The following is a 24,099-nucleotide window of genomic DNA, read 5'->3' as shown; positions in this document are numbered from 1 at the left end:
CATTTGAAAATATGTCACGTGTCAAAAAGCTGGGCGAAGCCCATCTTTATGCAAATTAATCCGTTGAACGCGAGTCGACTCTCCAATGAAAGGACGAGGTTGTAGGTCCTTTGTTCTACCACAACGGTGGCTGTGAAACTTTGGTTCCGCTTACAAGACAAATAATGTTTTAACGATCTCTTCCACGACCACCTAGTAGTCCATAAAACAAACGAAACTAGGATTTGGATGAATATATTGACTGTTGGTGTTTCTGGTGAGGATTTGAGATTGCATTGAGTAGTTTAAATAAAACAAGATTTCCAAATGGCTTGCATAGTTTGTTTAGGCTATATATGTGTTGTATACTGTTAAGTGCATGCCTAAAATTGTGGTCCATTTGTGGAAAACCACTTAAGATACGTTAAAACGAACTGAGTATGAGCTGGTAACTGACATTTTAAACAAAACGCCCACACATGACTGAACGTGGGGAGGCAGCGAGACATCTATGCGACACGACAAAATGAAGTGTCGTGCAAGTCGATCGGTACCGGTTGTTTTAGTGACGGATTTATTGGATTCATCGGATTTGATTGGGCATCATGTCTCCAACAAGAACACTGGACAAGGAGTTCAAACTGCAGCCTCACTACTACAAAATGAAGGTAAGAAAATAACCTAGCTAACATTAACGTAAATAGATTGTATAGCACATTGATTGTGAGATAGTGAAAGCTACGTAGGCCCTAGGCTATTGGGTCGTTCTAGGCAATCCGTCACCTGTTTTGGTGGAACGACAGCCAAACCCGATCACTTTAGCCTACTCCCAGTTACTGGTTTTGACGTTACACACACATAAACATCAGCCGCAGAAGGGACTTGTTATGATTTTGTCTGAAACGCTACTAAGTCGTGAGTCGTGACCTGAAGTTGTAACTTAGGCTACGGGTTAAAAATTGTGTCTGGAACGCAGCATACTGTATGTGTACGTGACGTGAGCGTGTTGACAGTTAGAGAGAGCGCAGAGTGAATGAAAGTTGGAAAAAAAGCACTTGTCAGGAAAAAAAAGCTAAAAAGGTAAAAGACTAAAATAAATTAAATGTGCCGCTTCATATCTGGAGTGTAAAGGACGAGAGTGTAGCAGGAAAAAAGTGATAGCCAAGCCGAGAAGCGATACTTCCCAGAGAGATGGAGGATGGCAGAGGACGGAGAGCACAGGCACTGGCTTGTTCATGAGGAGGGAGTGATGTTTTGTGTGTCGCAAGTACGCATCAGACACCCAGAAATTGAACAGTTTCATTGCAAGAATGAGAAATCTTAAACCGAAGGCAGTAAAGGACCACGAAACATCAAAGTGCCATATCCACATCATAAAAATAGCAAAAGGAAAATCTGCAACTGACGAAAAGCCAAGCTATGTGAACTCTCAACAGCCTAAAGATAGCACAACTCGAAAATATGACCATATTATTCCGCAATGCCCACGCCATAGCAAAAAAAAGATCATTCAAAGGTGATGAATGGCAGTGCACATAAGTGTTTATTTACTACATTTATTAGGCTAGCTATTTGGAATTTGGTCAGTCAGTGTTTTCTAATTACACAACTGAGTTTCCAGCTGCCCTTTAGATGCTAGCCCAGAACACTTAGCTGCTATGTTAAAAACAAGATCTGAGGGGAAATTGATGCCTTTATTCCAACAGCTGAACTACACTGTGGACTAGCAGCACTAGGCTACTTATCAATACAAAAGGCTGACAGGCTTTCTGTCAAAAAAGATGCCAAATTATTGTTTTAGGCAACATTATTCTGCATAACAATGTAATTCAGATATCCATTAACATTTGTAGCAAATTGTATCATTCATTATTTCTTTTCATTGTGTTTTTAGGTTAGACCAGAAAAAGGGTGTAAACATAGGCAAGACCTATATCAACAGAAAGCAAGCCAAGGTGTTTATTAAACACATAGCTAAAGTAGAGAGGGCGACCCTACAGTCCATGGTGGCAGAGACCAAATTTCTGTCAGTCTTGTCAGATGGGTCAACAGACTCAACTGTCTTGGAGCAGGAGATGTTGTATGCATGGTTCTCTAATGGAGGGAAGGTGGAGGTTCACTTTGTTGGCATCCAGGATGTGGAGAAGGCAGATGGAGAGGGTATTGGTCAAGCCATAGATGTCATGATGCAGAGGGTCAATGAAGAGTGGCAGACAAAGTTGGTGGCCTGTTGCACTGATGGTGCCTCTGTAATGACAGGGGCACACAATGGAGTGGTAGCCAGGCTAAGGGGGACCAATAAACATGTCATCGGAATTAGGGGTGGGCGATATATATCGTCTGTGATAATATCGTGATTGTTGTTTTAACAATGTGCAAATTGACATTATCGAGTATTTAAATTACTTATGGGGGAAAAACACTCGAAATCACGCATTAAAGACTCATACATTGCCAGGAGGTGTATGCGGGAGAAGCCCCTAGCTGCAGCAGAGCATGTGTCAAATGATCACTAGTGGGTCACAACGTTGTCACACGCACGCCTAATGTTTATTTTGTGCAGCGAGAGTAGCCTACTTGGGATTTTATGCGGCTACTTCTGTTCAAGTAGCATTGATGAGACAGTCACGTTTTTTCCTACACGGTATTATATGGAGAGAAAACATTAGCCTTTTTGTATTTTATTAGTCAGTTGTAAACAAAGAACTATTCTCATGTAACTCTTTTGTAAATGGACTGAAGTTCGCTCTAGGTTAGGTTATTGGTTATTATTGTAATGATGCTATTCATAAATTATGAGCTGTAAAGTAACTCAGACTTTAACAAAAACGAATAGACTAATTATTGTTATCGTCAAAATCACAAAAAGATATAATTTTTTGTCCATATCGCCCACCCCTAATCGGAATGCACTGTATAGCCCATCGGCTAGAGCTAGCTTTTAAGGACGCAGTCCAGAAGTGTGCCTTGGCCAGGCAACTTGAAGATCATTTAGCAGGCCTAGGGCTGGGCGATAAAACGATAGCGATATGTATCGCAATAGACATGTAATCGATATCAATAAAAAATATGTTTGATAGAACATTCGATAATTAAAAACAACACCCCCTTATGTTGTCCATAAATAAATAGGATAAATATATCTTGCATTGTAGCTAGTATGTGCAACTCTACCAGAGTAGGCGATAGAAGTAGGCCTACCTCAACACAGACTCTCAATGAGTCCTTGTCCCGTGCACTCTCTCTCTCCCTCTCAACAGGCGCATCCCTCCTCAGCATGCACATGTAATCCAAACATTCACAATCGTGCAAGACGAATTGCTGTTAAATCCGGTTAGCATCATTAGCACGCTGCACGAATTTGTTCAAAACTGTTGCATTCAAGTTGACTGCTAAGTTCTTATAATTTCAATCCCTATGCAAATAGAAAAGTATTTTCCAAGACTCAAACGGGCCTGTCCCAAGGAGAAACTTATTAATTGGAAACTTAAACACAACAGTCTAACCAGTAGACTATGATAAACTAGCAAATTAAGCTACTTTGCTTACAGTATTTCCAGGCTTCAACCAGTGCTGCTTTTCATTCAGACTTATGTGCACATTTATTTATTTGAGTGTTTTTCATGATTGTGTTGCTATTTCTTTTCCTTGTTTGCTTTGATTGATAACTGAGGTGATTAAAATCAGAGGAAGGTTAAGTTTAAAATAAAAGTGTTTAAATTGAACTTTTTTTCTCTTTTGGTCCTTATCTGAAATAGATTTTTTTTTTTTTTTTTTTAAATCAATAATTATCGATATCGACTGATATAAAATACTTATAATCGTGATACAGTTTTCAGCCAAATCGCCCAGCCCTAATCAGGCCTCCATACATTTTATCATAAAAGTGCCCACAATAGGGCAAACCTCAAGCGTTGCTTCAGACTGATGGGTCAGACACCCCTTATACCTGTCAGGGTTGGTGGCACCAGGTGGGTTTCCCACCTCCTCAGAGCATTGCATTGAGTAGACACACCAGTCCTGGGGTTTGATGGCTGTGGGGTCTGGGATGTAAGGTCTGTCATCCCAGCTCTCTGGGGCAGTATCCTCAGGTTCGGGTTTAGGGTTAGAGGTTAGGATCAGGGTTAGGATTCATGTGTCATGACTGTCATGTCACTCTTATGTCGATACTGTCAAGTAAAGTGTTACCGAGCAGATTTAGACCAGGTATCGGTGATGCATAGGCCACATGAATTCTAATGACTGTAACTACTTTTTTAGTTAAAAGGCCAATTAACTAAAACGTCCTGTTTGTCTTGATTTTGTCCATAGGTTAAGTTACCCAATGTGGAAGGTGTAAAAGAAACAAAACAAAGTGTGCGGCTACTTGATAACGTGCGGAGACCCATAGCTCTTATGTTCTGCAACTTCATGCATGACTGCCTGGCTCACCTCAGTAGCCTCTCCAAGACTACGCAATGTAGGCTAACAAATTGCTTTACGGCACTATACGCATACACGCCAGGCACCGGCTATAATAAGGTATCCATGGAATTTCTCAGACATTCATCATGGCAGAGCAAGTGAAAAGAAGCAGAAAGCGAGTAAACCGTTGTCGGAGGGAAACAGGAAACGGCAGACTGACCAAGTGAGGAGTGTCGTAAAATATACTGTATACTCTGTAGGGGGAGCTCTGTAGAGAAAACTGTGAGCAAAAAGCAAGAAAACAGGGAAGAAATTGCCAAAACGGAATAGGCCCTTCAAGGCTTCCTCTTGCTAAGGCCGGGTGTAAATTGTACGCCTATTCAGTACCAGGCGTAATTCTCACAGTCGTTTCTACAGCTGCAAACTACACGACAGCACTCAGCACCTGATATGCAACCTCCTGCTCTGTCTTTCTATGAAATCATGAGAGATGAATGTTCAGTGCATTAATAAACTGGAATGAGCAAATGCATGAGTGGTATATGCATGGTAATGGGCTGACCCTTGAAAACTGACTGATTTAACTAATAATGGCAAAGTAACTGAGCCTGCGTCTCGGAAGAGGCGTCACATGACCTGCATAGCCAACACATTTTGAAAATGTCACATAAAATAAGTCTAAGGTGTCACCCCTTCTTTGATACAAAAACATCACTCAACCCTAGCTTTTGTGTATCCCTGTGGAGAGATGCAAAGGGATAACATTAGGCTAGGCTATTCTCATTGGTAAATAAATGCTTACAAAATATCACTATAACTTAAAAATAATAAAATAGGCTACACGTTGGCTACATTGTGACACTAGTAAATGGAGGACAAGTAAGTTATTACTTACCATGGTGTGATGGTGGTTCCTTGCACAGAACTGAAAACATGTCACACAGCCATCTGGTCCTGGGGGGAAAAATATTATAAACAGTATTATTTCACTTTTTTGCACAAAAGTCAGTCAGACAGTCTCTTCATCTCTCTCTGTATAGGCAGTCAGACGTTGCCATTGATCTGCTCCAAGAAAATCGTTGTGAAAGATGAATAGACAGTCAATCTGAACACTTGCGTGCTGGGCCTAGCAAAAAAGCTACTTAAGACTACGATCGTTGTCACTCATTTAAAATCTTCAGTAGTAGGCCTACGCTATGCAGCATCCCACGTTATCAGGCCGTCTATGCTGACTATGAGGGTGGCGGGAAGTGAAAGTAAAGGGCTGCGATCGCTCAGTCCAGGCTATAGGGCAAAGTAAAAAAACTTTTACAGATAACGAATCCCGATTACTCCGCTACTGTCTGGGTCTTTTGCTAAATGCATGAAATTCAAGCCTTACAGTTAAAGACGGATAGGCTACCTTCTGATCCTGTAATTAACAAAAGAACTGGTTTATTTTAACACAGAGAAGAAGGACGCATTTGGCGCTCGCTGTAGCCTCGCAAAAATATTTGAGCGCTAGAATGTCCTAGTTGTAGCCTAACAATAATAATTCAATAGGACTATTTTCTGCTAAAACATTGCTACATATTTTACGTCCAATGTAGGCTACAGGCCTGCAAGACATGTAGGCTACAAAAAGACAATTACACATTCACGTCACAGTCAGGAATTATTTGAATAAGAGGGTAGACTAATAAGTCTTTTATTTTACAAGACAGTAGACTAATACGTGATAACTGTTTGGCTGACAGCCTTTAAAGTAGGCTCAATTTCATTTCCAGGGAAAGGCTTTTTTATGTTTTAGCCTGTTACAGCAGGAATTAGTGACTGGCATGTGGGGGCGTGGCATCACGATGGTTGCTTCCCATCGTGATGTCTGTCAACCATCACGATGCGGCACAACCCTATTCGGAGCTACAACTTGGCTTTCTATCCGTGTTAACAAAACTGGAATTGACGTTAATATAAGACATATGCTATTGCTGCAGGGTTATTCTTCAACTATGGTACTCTTTGACCTGGTAATTTTCAGAAAATGTAACATCTTTCAGTAAAAATCTTTTTGCATGGTTTAATTATCTACTCTTTCTAGAAACTTGCCCTAATAGTGGCTGTAAAGATTACATATATAATATAATATAATATATATATATATATGATGAATAATATATATTTTTGACATTTTATTCCAAAAGTCTAACTGTCATTGAGGGAAATTTGGTCACTGCATTTATCCCAATCCGTGAATTAGTGAAACACACTCAGTACACAGTGAACACACAGTGAGGTGAAGCACACACTAACCCCTGCTACAGCCACGCTCGGGGAGCAGTTGGGGTTAGGTGCCTTGCCCTCCGGTTACAAGTCCAAAGCCCTAACCAGTAGGCCACGACTGCCCAATCACACGTTTCCAAAACACAACAAAACGTGTGTTTTCAAGCAAAAATAACATCTACTGTTCCAAATGTATTTGATTAAATATTACACATATCAGCCAAAATATTAAATTTATAAATTTTCCAGAAATGCATGTTGTATTATTTTTACATGTTTAACTTAAAATATGTGTTGTGATTAGGGCTGTAACGATATACGATTCGAAACCTAAATCGCAACATTCATATCCACGATACTGTGTCGCGCTGTGAAAAGGCAGATTCGCGACACACCCTTTCTAGTGTTTCACGCAGTGCTTTGCAGCTTAGGCGGCAACCCAAAGCAACCCACAACTCCCGCTTTACTTATCGGTAGCCTACGTTGTCCAAAAACAAATAAATAAATAAATATTAATTTCATACCTCTCCTTGCTTTCATTGTAGACTATGTGTGCAACTTTACCAAACAGTATAGAAGTAAACCCCCTCTCTCTCGCACTCCCTCCCTCTCACTCTCCTGCTCAATGAACACGGGCGACTTAAATAAAACATTCACAATCGTGAAAGCAAGGACGCATAGATGACTAGCTAAATTACTATTAAGTCCGCTTAGCATCATTAGCATGCTGCACATATTTGTTTAAAACTCTTGCATTGAAGTTGACTGATCATCTCAATACCAACCATTACCTTGAAACTTAAACACACATGGGGAAACTGAACAGTCCAATCAGTAGACTATGATAGGCTAAGATAGCCAACTATGCTCCTTTGTTTACAATATTTCCAGGCTTCAACCAGACAGCTGAATTAAAGATGTAGAGTTGTAATAAAAAATAGTAGGCCTAGGCTATAGGCTAATCTGCATAAAGTGTGCTGTCATAAATATCAGTCATTCAGAAAAATATTTTTATATCAGGATATAAAATAATAGATATATTATATTGTAATCCTCTGGTGTTCTAATCTAAAGGAGGCTATTAAAATGTTATTTAATAAAATGTCTAGCCCCCACCCCCCAAAAAAAGAAAAATCGAGATTCGTATCGAACCGTGGGTCAAAAATCGTGATACAAACCGAATTGTAAGGTTGGTGTATCGTTACAGCCCTAGTTGTGATGGAAATGACAAAGTGTGGTGGAGATGACATACATAGAAAAATGTAAGATTGAAAAGCATTACGATTTAAAACAAAAAAAAATGCGTCCCTGCCATATGTTATATAACTAGATGTACCGCAGAGCGGTACAAAATATGACCGCCGCCCAGTCCAGCACATTTTTTCCACAAAAATAAATCACGCTGAAAGGCCTATATGATTCTAACTGTCTCACTAAATTGCATTATCCACACTCAATTCTCACTGGTATCTGCTAGACAACAAGTACCAAAACATGAGTAGTTCATAGATTTCACATGTAAAATTCATTTTATACAATCCCACCCCCATCTTGCCTGTTCATAATTCTGAGAAATTCTTGAATTGTGTGCATGTGTGCGTGTACATGTTTATGTTTTGTGTGTGTGTGTGTGCGGGGGGCTACAGATCAACGATGGTTCCATGCTATCCATGTGGGGTTACATGCCCACCAAGTTTCGTGTACCCCGGTCTTTCAGTGTCCCGGGAATCCTTGTTGGTGTACGGTCACTAAATGTACACATACATTATTTTATTGTAAGGCCCCCCATGAACGAAAGTTCACAAAACTTGGCATGCTTTCGGAGGGTGTCATAATGATCCTACACTTTCGATTTCGTACAGTTTTGACCATGTCAGCCAGAGATATTGTGATGAAAACACTTAATTTTTTGCTTTTTAATTTTTAACTAGGTGGCGCTATAATGAAATAAGTGGTAATGGGATGGGTTGACATGCCCCCTATAGACCAACATGCAACAAAAAGGTGTACCTCCTAGGCCCTACGGTTCTCGAGATATTCACAGAAAACTGTCTCCGGCCACCTACAGGCCAGTTGGTGTATAGTAACATAAATTAATTTATTGTGTGGCGGCCCCCCATGAACGGAATTCCACGAAACTTGGCGTGCATTCAGAGGGTGTTACAATGATCCTACACTTCCAATTTTGTGCAGTTTTGACTATGTTAGGTCACAGATACCTGCGATTACAACACCTCATTTTTACTTTTTTGTGTTTAACTAGGTGGCACTATACAGGAAATGAGTGGTTATGGAATGGGTTGACATGGCCCCTTGACATGAACATACAAAAAAAAAAAAAATGGTTCTCGAGATATTCACAGAAAACTGTGTCTGCCCTACCCTCCTTTCGGGAGGTCCAGTCCAGCGGGGGGGCTACAGATCAAAACGAAGCGACGGTTCCATGCCCCACACTTCGCGGCGGTCATAATTATGATGTTTTTTTTCTACTAGATTCTTTAGTAGGCCTACTATGAAGCAAATAAACTGTGTTTTTAGGGCAATGTCATTTCCACCACGTCACCATGTCATTTCCACCACCAAAAATAAAAAAGTACTAAATATTTTTTAGTTTTTCTTATTTCTTCCAAGGATAAGAAAAGTATCAGAGTTGAAGAATTATCCTGCAGTGTTAGTTTGCATTACATCTAGCAGCTAATGCGAACCATATAGCTTATGGCAGCTAGGTAGGCTACTAATAAAATGTTTAAAAGTCGCTGCCTGTTTGTGTTTGATTTGTCAAAAGTAGGCCACACCAGAAACGGTTGATAAAGGATCTTTGGTAATGCTAAACCATACTGTTTGTCTGTCCAGTTTCCACTAAAGTAGTGCAACAGGCTGGCTGGCTGGCTGACAGCTCAGACAACAAACTTTAGTTAACTCGCTAAAACATGCAGCTAGCCCGCCAAAGGTCTCTCTTACATAGCCTACACTTTAGCTGAGATCTGCCCGCTGGAAGACGGTACACAAATAAATAAAGTACACCTACATTAAGGCGCGTTCTTACCTTTGTGTAGAGGCTATAAGGCTTGCAGTCTGATGATGATTGATGGATCATCTCACTGATTGCTTGCAGCTTGCCTGCCTACATCTGGGGTGTGCAGCAGTCCTTGCAAACAATTAGTCTTAGGCCTACAATGTCAAAGTGTATCAATTTACAACTGCCACAATCGATCGTAGACTAGTTCATTCACCATTCATTGGAATTTCCGATTTTTTTTATTGGTTTATGTTGGTTTGTGTAGGTTATTTGCCATGCTGATTTGGTTTATGTTGGTTTGTGTAGGTTATTAGGTTATTTGCCATGCTGATTTGGTTTATGTTGGTTTGTGTAGGTTATTTGCCATGCTGATTTGGTTCATGTTGGTTTGTGTAGGTTATTAGGTTATTTGTCATGCTGATTTGGTTTATGTTGGTTATTTGTCATGCTGATTTGGTTTATGTTGGTTTGTGTAGGTTATTAGGTTATTTGCCATGCTGATTTGGTTTATGTTGGTTTGTGTAGGTTATTTGTCATGCTGATTTGGTTCATGTTGGTTTGTGTAGGTTATTAGGTTATTTGCCATGCTGATTTGGTTCATGTTGGTTTGTGTAGGTTATTAGGTTATTTGCCATGCTGATTTGGTTCATGTTGGTTTGTGTAGGTTATTAGGTTATTTGCCATGCTGATTTGGTTCATGTTGGTTTGTGTAGGTTATTAGGTTATTTGCCATGCTGATTTGGTTCATGTTGGTTTGTGTAGGTTATTTGTCATGCTGATTTGGTTCATGTTGGTTTGTGTAGGTTATTTGTCATGCTGATTTGGTTTATGTTGGTTCATGTTGGTTTGTGTAGGTTATGTGCCATGCTGATTTGGTTTGTGTAGGTTATTAGGTTATTTGCCATGCTGATTTGGTTTATGTTGGTTCATGTTGGTTTGTGTAGGTTATTTGCCATGCTGATTTGGTTCATGTTGGTTTGTGTAGGTTATTAGGTTATTTGCCATGCTGATTTGGTTCATGTTGGTTTGTGTAGGTTATTAGGTTATTAGCCATGTTGATTTGGTTTCATGTTGGATTTTTCATGTTGGTTAGGTTAGGTTTTTGCCATGCTGATTTGGTTCATGTTGGTTTTTGTGTAGGTTATTAGGTTATTTGCCATGCTGATTTGGTTCATGTTGGTTTGTGTAGGTTATTTGTCATGCTGATTTGGTTCATGTTGGTTTGTGTAGGTTATTTGTCATGCTGATTTGGTTTATGTTGGTTCATGTTGGTTTATTAGGTTATTAGGTTATGTGCCATGCTGATTTGGTTTTGTGTAGGTTATTAGGTTATTTGCCATGCTGATTTGGTTTATGTTGGTTCATGTTGGTTTGTGTAGGTTATGTGCCATGCTGATTTGGTTCATGTTGGTTTGTGTAGGTTATTTGCCATGCTGATTTGGTTCATGTTGGTTTGTGTAGGTTATTAGGTTATTTGCCATGTTGATTTGGTTCATGTTGGTTTGTGTAGGTTATTTGCCATGCTGATTTGGTTCATGTTGGTTTGTGTAGGTTATTAGGTTATTTGCCATGCTGATTTGGTTCATGTTGGTTTGTGTAGGTTATTTGTCATGCTGATTTGGTTCATGTTGGTTTGTGTAGGTTATTTGTCATGCTGATTTGGTTTATGTTGGTTCATGTTGGTTTGTGTAGGTTATTTGCCATGCTGATTTGGTTTGTGTAGGTTATTAGGTTATTTGCCATGCTGATTTGGTTTATGTTGGTTCATGTTGGTTTGTGTAGGTTATGTGCCATGCTGATTTGGTTCATGTTGGTTTGTGTAGGTTATGTGCCATGCTGATTTGGTTCATGTTGGTTTGTGTAGGTTATTAGGTTATTAGCCATGTTGATTTGGTTCATGTTGGTTTGTGTAGGTTAATTGTCATGCTGATTTGGTTCATGTTGGTTTGTGTAGGTTATTAGGTTATTTGCCATGCTGATTTGGTTCATGTTGGTTCATGCTGATTTGTGTAGGTTATGAGGTTATTTGTCATGCTGATTTGGTTCATGTTGGTTTGTGTAGGTTATTTGTCATGCTGATTTGGTTCATGTTGGTTTGTGTAGGTTATGAGGTTATGTGCCATGCTGATTTGGTTTGTGTAGGTTATGAGGTTATGTGCCATGCTAGGTTAGTAGGTTTGTGTAGGTTATGAGGTTATGTGCCATGCTGATTTGGTTTGTGTAGGTTATGAGGTTATGTGCCATGCTAGGTTAGTAGGTTTGTGTAGGTTATGAGGTTATGTGCCATGCTGATATGGTTTGTGTAGGTTTGTGTTGGTTTGTGTAGGTTAGTAGGTTATGTGCTGATTTGGTTCATGTTGGTTCATGTTGGTTATGTGCTGATTTGGTTCATGTGTAGGTTATGTGCTGATATGGTTCATGTTGGTTTGTGTAGGTTATGAGGTTATTGTTCATGTTGGTTTGTGTAGGTTATGAGGTTATTGTTCATGTTGGTTATGTGCTGATTTGGTTCATGTTGGTTATGTGCTGATTTGGTTCATGTTGGTTCATGTTGGTTATGTGCTGATTTGGTTCATGTTGGTTATGTGCTGATTTGGTTCATGTTGGTTTGTGTAGGGCGAGGTTATTGTTGATTTGGTTTTGTGGTTTGTAGGTTATTAGGTTATTTGTTGCTGATTTGGTTTGTGCTGATTTTATTCATGTTGGTTGCCATGCTGATTTGGTTCATGTAGGTTTGTGTAGGTTATGAGGTTATTGTTCATGTTGGTTATGTGCTGATATGGTTCATGTTGGTTATGTGCTGATATGGTTTATGTTGGTTTGTGTAGGTTATTTGCCATGCTGATTTGGTTTATGTTGGTTTGTAGGTTATTAGGTTATTTTTATTTGGTTGCTGATTTGGTTTGTGTAGGTTATTAGGTTATTTGCCATGCTGATTTGGTTTGTGTAGGTTATTAGGTTATTTGCCATGCTGATTTGGTTTGTGTAGGTTATTAGGTTATTTGCCATGCTGATTTGGTTTGTGTAGGTTATTAGGTTATTTGCCATGCTGATTTGGTTCATGTTGGTTTGTGTAGGTTATTAGGTTATTTGCCATGCTGATTTGGTTTATGTTGGTTTGTGTAGGTTATTTGCCATGCTGATTTGGTTCATGTTGGTTTGTGTAGGTTATTAGGTTATTTGCCATGCTGATTTGGTTTATGTTGGTTTGTGTAGGTTATTGCCATGGTTATTTGCCATTTGGTTTTTGCCATGCTGATTTGGTTTATGTTGGTTATTAGGTTATTTGCCATGATTTGGTTCATGTTGGTTTGTTGGTTGTTAGGTTATTTGCCATGCTGATTTGGTTTATGTTGGTTTTGTAGGTTATTTTATTTGGTTATGTAGGTTTGGTTATTTATTAGGTTATTTGCCATGCTGATTTGGTTTATGTTGGTTTGTAGGTTATTAGGTTATTTGCCATGCTGATTTGGTTCATGTTGGTTTGTGTAGGTTATTAGGTTATTTGCCATGCTGATTTGGTTTATGTTGGTTTGTGTAGGTTATTAGGTTATTTGCCATGCTGATTTGGTTTGTGTAGGTTATTAGGTTATTTGCCATGCTGATTTGGTTCATGTTGGTTTGTGTAGGTTATTAGGTTATTTGCCATGCTGATTTGGTTCATGTTGGTTTTGTGTAGGTTATTAGGCCATGCTGATTTGGTTCATGTTGGTTTGTGTAGGTTATTAGGTTATTTGCCATGCTGATTTGGTTCATGTTGGTTTTGGTTAGGTTATTTTGCCATGCTGATTTTGGTTTGTAGGTTATTAGGTTATTTGCCATGCTGATTTGGTTTGTGTAGGTTATTAGGTTATTTGCCATGCTGATTTGGTTTATGTTGGTTTGTGTAGGTTATTAGGTTATTTGCCATGCTGATTTGGTTCATGTTGGTTTGTGTAGGTTATTTGCCATGCTGATTTGGTTCATGTTGGTTTGTGTAGGTTATTAGGTTATTTGCCATGCTGATTTGGTTCATGTTGGTTTGTGTAGGTTATTAGGTTATTTGCCATGCTGATTTGGTTCATGTTGGTTTGTGTAGGTTATTTGCCATGCTGATTTGGTTCATGTTGGTTTGTGTAGGTTATGAGGTTATTTGCCATGCTGATTTGGTTTATGTTGGTTTATTAGGTTATTTGCCATGCTGATTTGGTTCATGTTGGTTTGTGTAGGTTATTTGCCATGCTGATTTGGTTCATGTTGGTTTGTGTAGGTTATTTGCCATGCTGATTTGGTTCATGTTGGTTTGTGTAGGTTATTAGGTTATTTGCCATGCTGATTTGGTTCATGTTGGTTTGTGTAGGTTATTTGCCATGCTGATTTGGTTTATGTTGGTTCATTTGGTTTGTGTTATTAGGTTATTTGCCATGCTGATTTGGTTTATGTTGGGTTAGGTTATTTGTATGTTATTGGGTTATTTGCCGATGGTTCATTTGGTTCATGTTGGGTTATGTAGGTTATTTGCCATGCTGATTTGGTTTATGTTGGTTTGTGTAGGTTATTTGCCATGCTGATTTGGTTCATGTTGGTTTTATTAGGTTATTTTGCCATGCTGATTTGGTTCATGTTGGTTTGTAGGTTATTTGTTATGCTGATTTGCTGATGTTGGTTCATGTTGGTTTGGTTTTGCCATGCTGATTTGGTTTGTGTAGGTTATTAGGTTATTTGCCATGCTGATTTGGTTTGTGTAGGTTATTAGGTTATTAGGTTATTTGCCATGGTGATTTGGTTCATGTTGTTTGTTAGGTTATTTGTTGCTGATTTGGTTCATGTTGGTTTGTGTAGGTTATTAGGTTATGTGCCATGCTGATTTGGTTCATGTTGGTTATTAGGTTATTAGGTTATTTTGCATGTTGGTTTGTGTAGGTTATTAGCAAGGCCATGCTGATTTGGTTCATGTTGGTTTGTGTAGGTTATTAGGTTATTTGCCATGCTGATTTGGTTCATGTTGGTTTGTGTAGGTTATTTGCCATGCTGATTTGGTTCATGTTGGTTTGTGTAGGTTATGAGGTTATTTGCCATGCTGATTTGGTTTATGTTGGTTTGTGTAGGTTATGAGGTTATTTGCCATGCTGATATGGTTCATGTTGGTTTGTTAGTTTATTAGGTTATGAGGTGATGTTGGTTTGTGATATTAGGTTCATGCTGATTTGGTTTATTTGGTTTGTGAGGTTATGTGCTGATTTGGTTCATGTTGGTTTGTGTAGGTTAGGTTTTTGCCATGCTGATTTGGTTCATGTTGGTTTGTGTGTAGGTTATTTGCCATGCTGATATGGTTCATGTTGGTTATTTGCCATGCTGATTTGGTTCATGTTGGTTTCATGTTGGTTTTTGTGCTGATATGGTTGATATGGTTCATGTTGGTTATGTGCTGATATGGTTTGTGTAGGTTATGAGGTTATTGTTCATGCTGGTTATGTGCTGATATGGTTCATGCTGGTTCATGTTGGTTTGTGTAGGTTATGAGGTTATGTGCTGATATGGTTTGTGTAGGTTAGTAGGTTATGTGCTGATTTGGTTCATGCTGGTAATGTGCTGATATGAACCTAACCAATGAAGTTGCACGTCTTTATTACGTCAGACGTAATTTCAATCCACTCTTGAAAGAAATGAGTTTGGGGGTCAGTTCTACTCATATACTAAGAGATAATCTTCTCAAAATAATCAATAACTGGGAAACTAGTTGAGTGAACTTAAAACTTTTGTGGTGCCTGAACAATATGGCAGCTTTGAGTACAGCTCTGCAATTTTATTGAGTTTACAACACTGTTGGGGAATACAGTGTACATGTTTCTACTGTGGTCTTATCTCTGAAAAGATAAAGCAACACATATTGTGTTTACTTTGCTTATTCCATAAGAAGATACCAAGAATATGTTAACTTTATTTATTATCCTGTGCGCAACTTCTAAGCATTATAACAGCATATCACACATTCGCCTCCAGTCACCTTTACCGCTGTTTCCTCCGAGGATGTGGGGGGGGTCGGGGGGGTCACCCTAACAGACGGCAAAGAATCTTTGCAACTGGGAAATTAATACTTGTTATTGTTCCGTAGGCATTGTGTGTGCATCGCTGAGACTGGGCACAGTTAAGCCTAGGCGTACGTTCAGTTGGTGCAACCAATGTAGGTTCAATTCTTAAGACTGGTCTTAACAAACACCAACTTAGCAGTTAGGACCAGGCATAGCAAAGAACAGTTGGTGCAACTGGCCCCAGGACATTTCTCTTTTCTCAGAGCAGGGGGTGTGGGCGCATCTCATCAGAGAGGGCCTCAAATATCCCAGGTTACAGAAACATCATATGCATTAACTTTACTGTTCTACAACTGACAATACTGGATTTCTCGCATGGAGACTTTTAAAATGATATCAGACGTGATAAAATTATACATCAGTTCATGTATTTTCCTGCGATCCAGGAGAGGCCTGGGTCTGAGTTAGGCCCTCAACAGGGTAAGGAGAGCCAAGACCAAATAGCAGCTGAGCTGAAACCAGAAACGTTCTAGTTCACTGTATGTATAAACAGGGGTGCTGCTGGTTACAAAAGCCTCTCTCAATATAATACTTTTCCACTGGTTTAGGTAGGAAAATTGCTGGCCTTACAATATGAAGGATGCCAAAACAAACCTGCTTATATACTTCAGCCTTTCAATCATGGAAGAGTTGGATTACAAAAAAACAGAGTCAAATTAAGGGCTCTTAACCTTCATTAACCTGCTTTGCATTGGTAATGGTTTGTTTGTAATATTCTGACACTCACTATTACGTATTTCTACACAGGAACACTTGTTCAGTGCTTATCCAGTTTCCAAGCAACAGCATTTCACAATATGGATTACTCTTATTACTCTTATTAGAGCAGACATTCAATGCTGTGCATTGCTTATACAGGGGACACACTTCCGTTTTAACATTCCATATGTTATCTTAATGCAGAGGAAGTAGATTGGGAACCAAATAAACGTTCAAGCATTGTTTTTGTTGTTATTGTTGAAAGGGTCTATAGTGGACACACCAGGGTGCTGGTTGTGCCTATGCTCAGCTGGAATAGAATCAGAAAGGTGTCTGGATTTTGTGTGGGCAGATTTATCGATCACCTTCCAACCCACCCTACCACCGTCCCCCTCTACTCATTATCCTACACAAGCACAACCCCTGGTTTGAGCCTTAAGGCTTTGCATTGAGAGGAATTGGCCCAGACTCCTGTTGCCATGCACCACCCTTATACCCCAGACCAGAGGAGCTGGACTGCGTGAATAGACACAGTAAGGGAGTGGGTCTCCATTGGCACCTGAACCAGATCAATGACCCCGCTGAAACAAGTGCCGGGCCGCAGAGGTTCTTCAGGTGGGCCGGGGCCTGGGTCGGCTCCAGAGGTTCTTCAGGTGGGCCTGGGTCGGCTCCAGAGGTTCTTCAGGTGGGCCGGGGGCTGGGTCGGCTCCAGAGGTTCTTCAGGTGGGCCTGGGTCGGCTCCAGAGGTTCTTCAGGTGGGCCGGGGCCTGGGTCGGGGGTTGTGAAGGGGATGCAGAAGGACCAAGCACTGAGGCAGAGGCGCCTGTGGGAAATGAATGGGGATAATTTAGTGCAAATTACTTTACATTTGTCTGTCAAATATATTACATGGGAGGTTATTGGTTTCCAGGATTGCCAGTGAAACACACAAAATACCTATTGTGACACACACACAATCTCTTTAACTATCTCTCTCTCTGAGTTTATGTGTGTATTTGTGTGTGTGTGTGTGTGTGTGTGTGTGTATGTATGTGTGTGTGTCTGTGTATGAGAGAGAGAGTCATACAGATTGACAGTACTGAGGGAGACCTCAGCAAAATGTTGTGTGGTGTTTTGTTTTGCTTTGTTTTGTTTTGCTGGGGAAATGTCAGTGCTCATTCCCCTGGGGCTTTCAATCACCCCCCCACCAAGCCGAGCGGAGGAGAACAGAACCTGCTCTTGATCGTAAGTCATCGTTTAATAGAGCTATTCACCAATTTCATCTCTTCCTCTTTCAACGTCCACTCAGTTGAATATCAAAGTCTGAATATATATATATATCAAAATCTGAATATATAGGTCAAAACCTGATGATATATATCAAAATCTGAGAATATATATCAAAGTCTGAATATATAGGTCAAAATCCTGAATATATATGTGAATTATGGTGTTTTACAACCTTTTATGTTGGTGTGACGTGGCAAGGAAATTTGGAGTCGACTACGCCACCTAGGGTGTTACACCCTAGGACCAGTTATACTATATTCCCTATAATACCCACAAGGCAACACAGATTCGTACACTCTTAGGCCAGAGACAAGAGTTAAGTTAACATGATTTATTGATACATACACAGATTCAACCATAAAAGCAATGCATCAGGTGTAAATACAGGAGACGCCTGGGTCAGATCTACTGGATGGTTAATGATGGCAACCCCACTGTTACGCCGTAGCTTAACCTGTGACCCGTAATCAAAGGGAGTGGAGCAGGGCAGGGGGCTTACCACAGCGAGCAGGATTTCCAAAAAAGGGGGAAAAGGAGGGACCCAGAAGACACGCACCACACGTGAAGGATAATGGCACTGCAATTCAGAATAAAGCACCCGTTGTACACAGCAGAGAAAAGTGAGGGGGGAACTCCGCCACCTGAAGGATGGCCTGCCGCCTGTGGGAAACCCACCACACCTGTCCGGAAGAGAGAGAAAGCGAGAGAGAGAGGAGGAACAGAGACACAAGAGTTGGTAAAAGGCTTGACAGTAATTATATGGCAATCATTCATTCACCAATAGCCCATTTATCAAACTAGGCTACTTATCTCAGGCAGGGGGAGGGGAGGCAGTCAGGCTGTCCACCAGGGCCCAGAGGTTGATCCTGACAGTGAAGCCGCCCTGCACTGTAAAAAATAACACTACATCTTACTGCAGTAACACAAGTATACTTTACTTACTATAGGCTGACCTAGTGTTCTTACTAGAGTAACATTAGTAATGTGCCGAACTTGCAACAATGGGGTCTAAAACTTGAGATAAACGAGTAAGCTTCACAACTCAGACCTGAGTAAACTGGACTCAATGAGTGCACACGCCACACAGTTAGCAGAGGGAGCATTCTGGATTCCACAGCCAACGGTCGGCAGTGTTACGGTGTGGCTGACTTTTGGGATGGGAGTGTAACGCAGCTTCACCAGTGACTTGCTCTGTCCGGTAAGTTTACAGTATGTATTAATGTGTCAAATGTTTACAGTATAGGTTGAACTAACAGCATTTGTGCAAAACTGTACATTCGGTTTCATTAACAACTGGGTTAATGTTAAGTTCAACTTGCTAAGTGGCCGATATATGCGCTAGCTGCTAACAGTTTGCAGCTAACTGATCTAGCAGCTATGCGAGTTAACACCAAAGATCTTTGTTAACACTGCCTCAGACCATGCAGAGCAGAAAACAAATATTCTAGGTATTCAAGCCCTTTGATATTTTTGTTATCGGTTATGAGGAAGTGGTGGCTTCTGGGGTCTAGAACTAGGCTGTATAAATTTGCCAATAGCAGTTGTCTTCATGAGCTCTCTTAATGAAGTTTAGTTCTAACGTTAGCCATTTCTCATGAGAAACGCTTGCTAGCATGCTAAGTTGATTCAAAACGTGTAAAGATTAAACTGTGTATGGTTTACGTCGATATTCCTACTGGATTGATAAAACAATTAGGATAATTGGACTCATAACCTTACTGACTGAGAAAGCCATGGTCTTTTATCTAAAATATTTCGTTGTGATTTAGCAAGAGGACTTAGGTTGCAGTGTGTGGAATTTGAACGAATGTGCCGTTATTGAGGTGCAAAATGGCGTCATATAATTCCAACGTATGATTGACATTTTAAATTCTATTGTGATAAATGTACTATGCCTGAAGCAATAGAGAAAATTAAGTTGCCAAATCATAATATTTTTAGCTTAACAGTATTAATTAGGTCTCTGGAGAAATAATTTAAATTAACATTTAATGTGATAAACTTAATCAGCTGTTTTAGTTAAACATGGCCAATAGATGCATATTGATAATAATTTTGCCCTCTTTTTTTTCTTTTGCAGTTGGAAAACTGAAAATGCAGAGCAATGAACTGGACATGTAAGTTGTGCTTGTTTGGATGTGAAGTCAGAGGTCAGTTGCTCAAACACTACTGATTGAAACATGGAGGTTACACCAGAATACGAAAAAAAAAAACTGCAGAGGGTGGTGAAAACTGGCCAACGATCACCGGGTTCCTCATTCCCCTTCATCAAGGCCATCCAGGGCAAGTGATGCTTTGGCATAGCGCCAGCAGCATCAAAGACTGTTCTCACCTCAACCACAGACTGTTCACCCCACTCCCCTCTGGGAGGCGTTACAGGTCTCTCTGCACCCAAACCAGCAGGTTCAGAGGAAGCTTCTTCCCTGCGGCTGTCACCCTACTGAACTCTAGCTGTGCATCCCGGTGACAACCAACCAACCAACTAAGCCCCCGCCCGATGCCTCCTTGCCTGTGCCTGTTGAGGTGTCCACCATGACCATGGAAACCTTGACGGGGGACACCCACCCCCCGCGGACAATTGCACTACCCTATCCCACCCATAGTGTTCTATTTATTTACAAATGTACATACTGTAATTACCCTTTTACATGGCATTTTCTACTGCTCTTCATACTATTCATCCTGCACATACACGTATTCTTACTACTGTTATGTTACTGTTTCTGCACTACAGTACTGTTACCACACTGCACATAGCTGTATACTGTACATATATGTCTATATGGTTCATACTGAATATCCATATTTATTCTGCTAATACACTGCACATATTTATTCCTAATTTATATTACTCTAAACCACCTTCTGTAAACCAACTGTATACTACTGTTTACACCGCATATTTCTTATCCTGTCTATGCACCACCTGTCTTTGTGTATCACATTGCATTTTTCAGCTTTTTTTGCACATCTAGTTAGATGCAAACTGCATTTTGTTGTCTTTGTACTTGTACTCTGCAAAATGACAATAAAGTTATCTAATCTAATAGTGCCAACTATTTGTGTATATTCTGCAAGTAAACTTTACTATCCAACATAAAGTACCCTTTACAACTCAAAGTAACGGTAACTCATTTAACAGTAGTAAATACAACTTTGTTTCAAGTAAGCTTTACTTGAGGGCATGAAGTAAACTTTACTAGTTGGAAGTAAGTAACCAGAACTTTAAAGTCTTAAGTAAGGATAACTTCTTCTAAGTAAGCATTACTTGTAGACATCAAGTAAACATAACTTGGAAGAGAAAAGTTTTGTTTACTTAACTTATTTAAGGCAACAAGTTTCCACCCTTTTTTCAAGTAACCATTACTTATTATTTTTTACAGTGTGGTCACAGTAATTTAAGTTACAGTACGCATACACAAACACACACACACACACACACACACACACACCTCAAAGATACCAATAGGCCAACAGTTAGAAAAAGCGCGGCGAAGTCAAGCATAGGGAGAAACAGTACAGCACTGCATAACCGCATGCACCAAATCAAAGAAAACAACAAACAAAATAAACATGCAGGTTAAACAAAAAAAAGACAACACACCAGGTATAGCCGGCGATAGGCGCCAAATCAAAGAAAACAACACAGAATAAACATGCAACTCAAGCAAAAGGACGGACAACACACCGAGATAGCCGCCAAATCAAAGAAAACAACAACCAGACGTAGGCATGCCGGTAGAGCTATAGAGAGGGCAGTACACCACCGCGTAGCCCCACGCGCGTTGTAAACTACAAATAGTCCCCTAACCAAACTAGGCACGCCGTTCAATCCCGACCGTATGAAAACGTCATCCACAAATCCACAGCACAACAGAACAGCAGCCTTTCCAAGGCGTGGAGGCACTTGGCTGTAATCCACTTCCCACACGACTGTAAACGTGAACCACATTCCAATTAGAATTAAAGTTAGCAACAATTTTAAAAGACTAGCAATATTAAGGCTAACATTTGTAATGCATCTACATACCAAGTGGCAATGAATCCCCTCTCTGGGACCGCAGGTCATGAATTGAGCTTATGAGAGGCTTGGCTACGGCTAGCCGCAATCCGGAGAACAGATAGTTTAGTAGTGGACAAACGCAATTTAAAATACAGGGCGGTAAATTAATTAAACTAACCTACCTCCAGCTGATTCCCACCGAGCACCCAGCGTCAGAGCTCGCTGCAACAGCCTTGGCAGTGAATATGGACCACTCAAGCTGACTAGAAGACGTGGAGAGGGAAGTATTACATTCATGAAAGGCACAATGACCTACGACAGGGCTGAACGCCAAAATAGCTTTACCTTAATTAAAACACACTTCGCCGGAGAAGTGGCTACACAAGCCAACTTGCCACCACACGCCACCGAAAGTAACGACGGGCACCCCGAAGCAAAACAAAGACAGGAGAAAGTACCTCCCTGTGATATCCGCTAAGCTAAATATCCAAATAAGAGTCCGCCCTGCAATTAGGGTGATGGTAGCTCCACCAATCGTGCCCAGAGGAAATGGCACAGAAACTATTGTGGAGGTGTAAACCAATCTGCCACATTGGCATGTAAATATCCAGTCCAAAACTAACATTAGCAGAATGATTACTACTGGATTTGAACCAACAGTCCTTGGGGTCAAATTGCACTCCTCTAACCACTGCGCTACCGCATTTCATGTACATAACAAGATTGCAATAAGTTTTAACACTTAAAAGCCTCGGTTGCTAGGTAACGATAAACAAACTCAAAGATCGTAATTCTTGATTTCGCTTACAAACTGACGGTTTTATGCGTTCACTAAACAAAGATTATGGAAGTTACAGTAAACACCACTTTTCCATCAAAAAGCTTGTCATAAAAGGCATACTGTAATTTGTTAGATTGAAGACCTAGGTTCGCCAGCTCTGTGTAGAACCCGCATGAGAGATGTGATGCAGGACGTAACCCCAAAATTGCCCCAAATTTTATGAGTCCCTTTTGACATATATTCTCATGTTTTATATATTCAGGGTTTTGAGATATATATATATATATATATATATATTTAGATTTTGATATATATTCTCATGTTTTGACATATATATATTCAGACTTTGATATACAGATTTTGATATATATTCTCAGGTTTTGACCTACATATTTAGGGTTTTGATGTATATGTGTGTGTTTCTGTGTATGAGAGGAGAGAGAAAGAGTCATACAGATTGACAGTACTGAGGGAGACCTCAGCAAAATGTTGTTTTGTTTTGGTAGTTATGGCATGCCGTTTTAGCCTGGCTAGCGCCACCACTTCTCAATGAGACGTGGTCTGGGAACCAAACGTTCATTTTCTCGTATTTTCCCAGATCCGTTTATTGGGTGCCACGGTTGTCTATCAAATGCGTCTGTGCATAGCTCATCATCGTCTTGCTTTCCCCCCTGTTCTGTGATTGGTTCCCTATCTGAGGCAAAAATTAGGGCGGTAGTTTCCAGGTTTCCAGTTTTTTGAATCAAATTGCGCGCAAGGCAGCATGGGAACACCCAGGCTAATGCCGTTTAGGAAATATATATGGAGTGAAAGTTTGAATATATATATCAAAACCCTGAATATATATATCAAAACCCTTCATAGGTCAAAACCTGAATATATATATATATATCTAACTACCCTAACTAGTGTTATGGGGATGTGTGTCCTCCCTTTAGTTTTGTTTGATCACACTTTAAAGCTCAGCCCTTATCAGGAAGGTGCAGTATGCCCAGTGCTGTAGCGCTGTTTTCCATGTAATTACACATTTGTGTCTTGTTTCACAATTATTACATTGGTGGTCAAAAAATACTAAACCTACTTGTCGTCACCAGTGGAGGGACTGAAGACATCACCATGGCCCAGTTTCACCCCGTCATGGACACCCTACATGTCACAGCACGATGTTGTAATTTACCGCCATGTTGTGCTATGATAGCCCCTGTCATTTGGTCTCCTGGTTTGATCCCTTTATTTGTCTCAAAGCAAGAGCCACTGAGACTGAGGGTGAGGGGAGGATAACGCCCCCTCTTTTCCCATCTGAGTGTTGTCTCAGCACACAGTCTTCTTGTGTATGAGAGTGTTTGTACATGAGATGCTGATACAATTCCATTGACTAAACAAAGCCATGTTTAGACAAAGCGGCCTCTGTTTTATCATCTGACAGTGTCTTTTTTTCCCATCCCTAATTTCCATTTACTCCAGAGTGAGGATCAAAAGCAAACCCAGACAGCACTCCAACTCGGCAGGGCCCACGGCGAGTTTATTGAGCCCCTACCAACACCTAATCCCCCATCCAGCGTTCGGAAGGCTTTTGTAGAGTCACAATGGCAGCGGTGTTGGGGAGAATCTGTCG

The 24,099-nt window shown here is 40.3% G+C and overlaps 3 long non-coding RNA genes across 4 annotated transcripts; 2 read left to right on the top strand and 1 right to left on the bottom strand.

The window, feature by feature from the left end:
* The first annotated feature begins 9,962 nt into the window (after window positions 1-9,962).
* Window positions 9,963-10,194, top strand: LOC125307571. Its single transcript, XR_007195745.1, has 3 exons — window positions 9,963-9,975; window positions 10,017-10,065; window positions 10,146-10,194. It is a non-coding gene; the product is annotated as an uncharacterized LOC125307571 (long non-coding RNA).
* A 2,265-nt stretch (window positions 10,195-12,459) lies between these two features.
* LOC125307572 lies at window positions 12,460-14,638 on the top strand. The gene is made up of 3 exons (XR_007195746.1): window positions 12,460-12,489; window positions 14,350-14,396; window positions 14,618-14,638. It is a non-coding gene; the product is annotated as an uncharacterized LOC125307572 (long non-coding RNA).
* Window positions 14,639-15,659: 1,021 nt separating this feature from the next.
* Window positions 15,660-22,060, bottom strand: LOC125307343. Of its 2 annotated transcripts, XR_007195689.1 has the most exons (6): window positions 22,049-22,060; window positions 21,886-21,966; window positions 21,731-21,799; window positions 21,512-21,633; window positions 18,200-18,583; window positions 15,660-17,254 (listed from the first exon to the last, which is right to left on the bottom strand). It is a non-coding gene; the product is annotated as an uncharacterized LOC125307343 (long non-coding RNA). The 2 variants fall into 2 exon arrangements; XR_007195688.1 differs by lacking the exon at window positions 15,660-17,254 and having other exon boundaries at window positions 18,017-18,583.
* Window positions 22,061-24,099: the final 2,039 nt, after the last annotated feature.

Source organism: Alosa alosa, chromosome 14 (assembly GCF_017589495.1).
Source record: "Alosa alosa isolate M-15738 ecotype Scorff River chromosome 14, AALO_Geno_1.1, whole genome shotgun sequence".
Classification (NCBI taxonomy): Eukaryota; Metazoa; Chordata; class Actinopteri; order Clupeiformes; family Clupeidae; genus Alosa; species Alosa alosa.
This window is presented reverse-complemented; position numbering and strand designations above follow the sequence as displayed.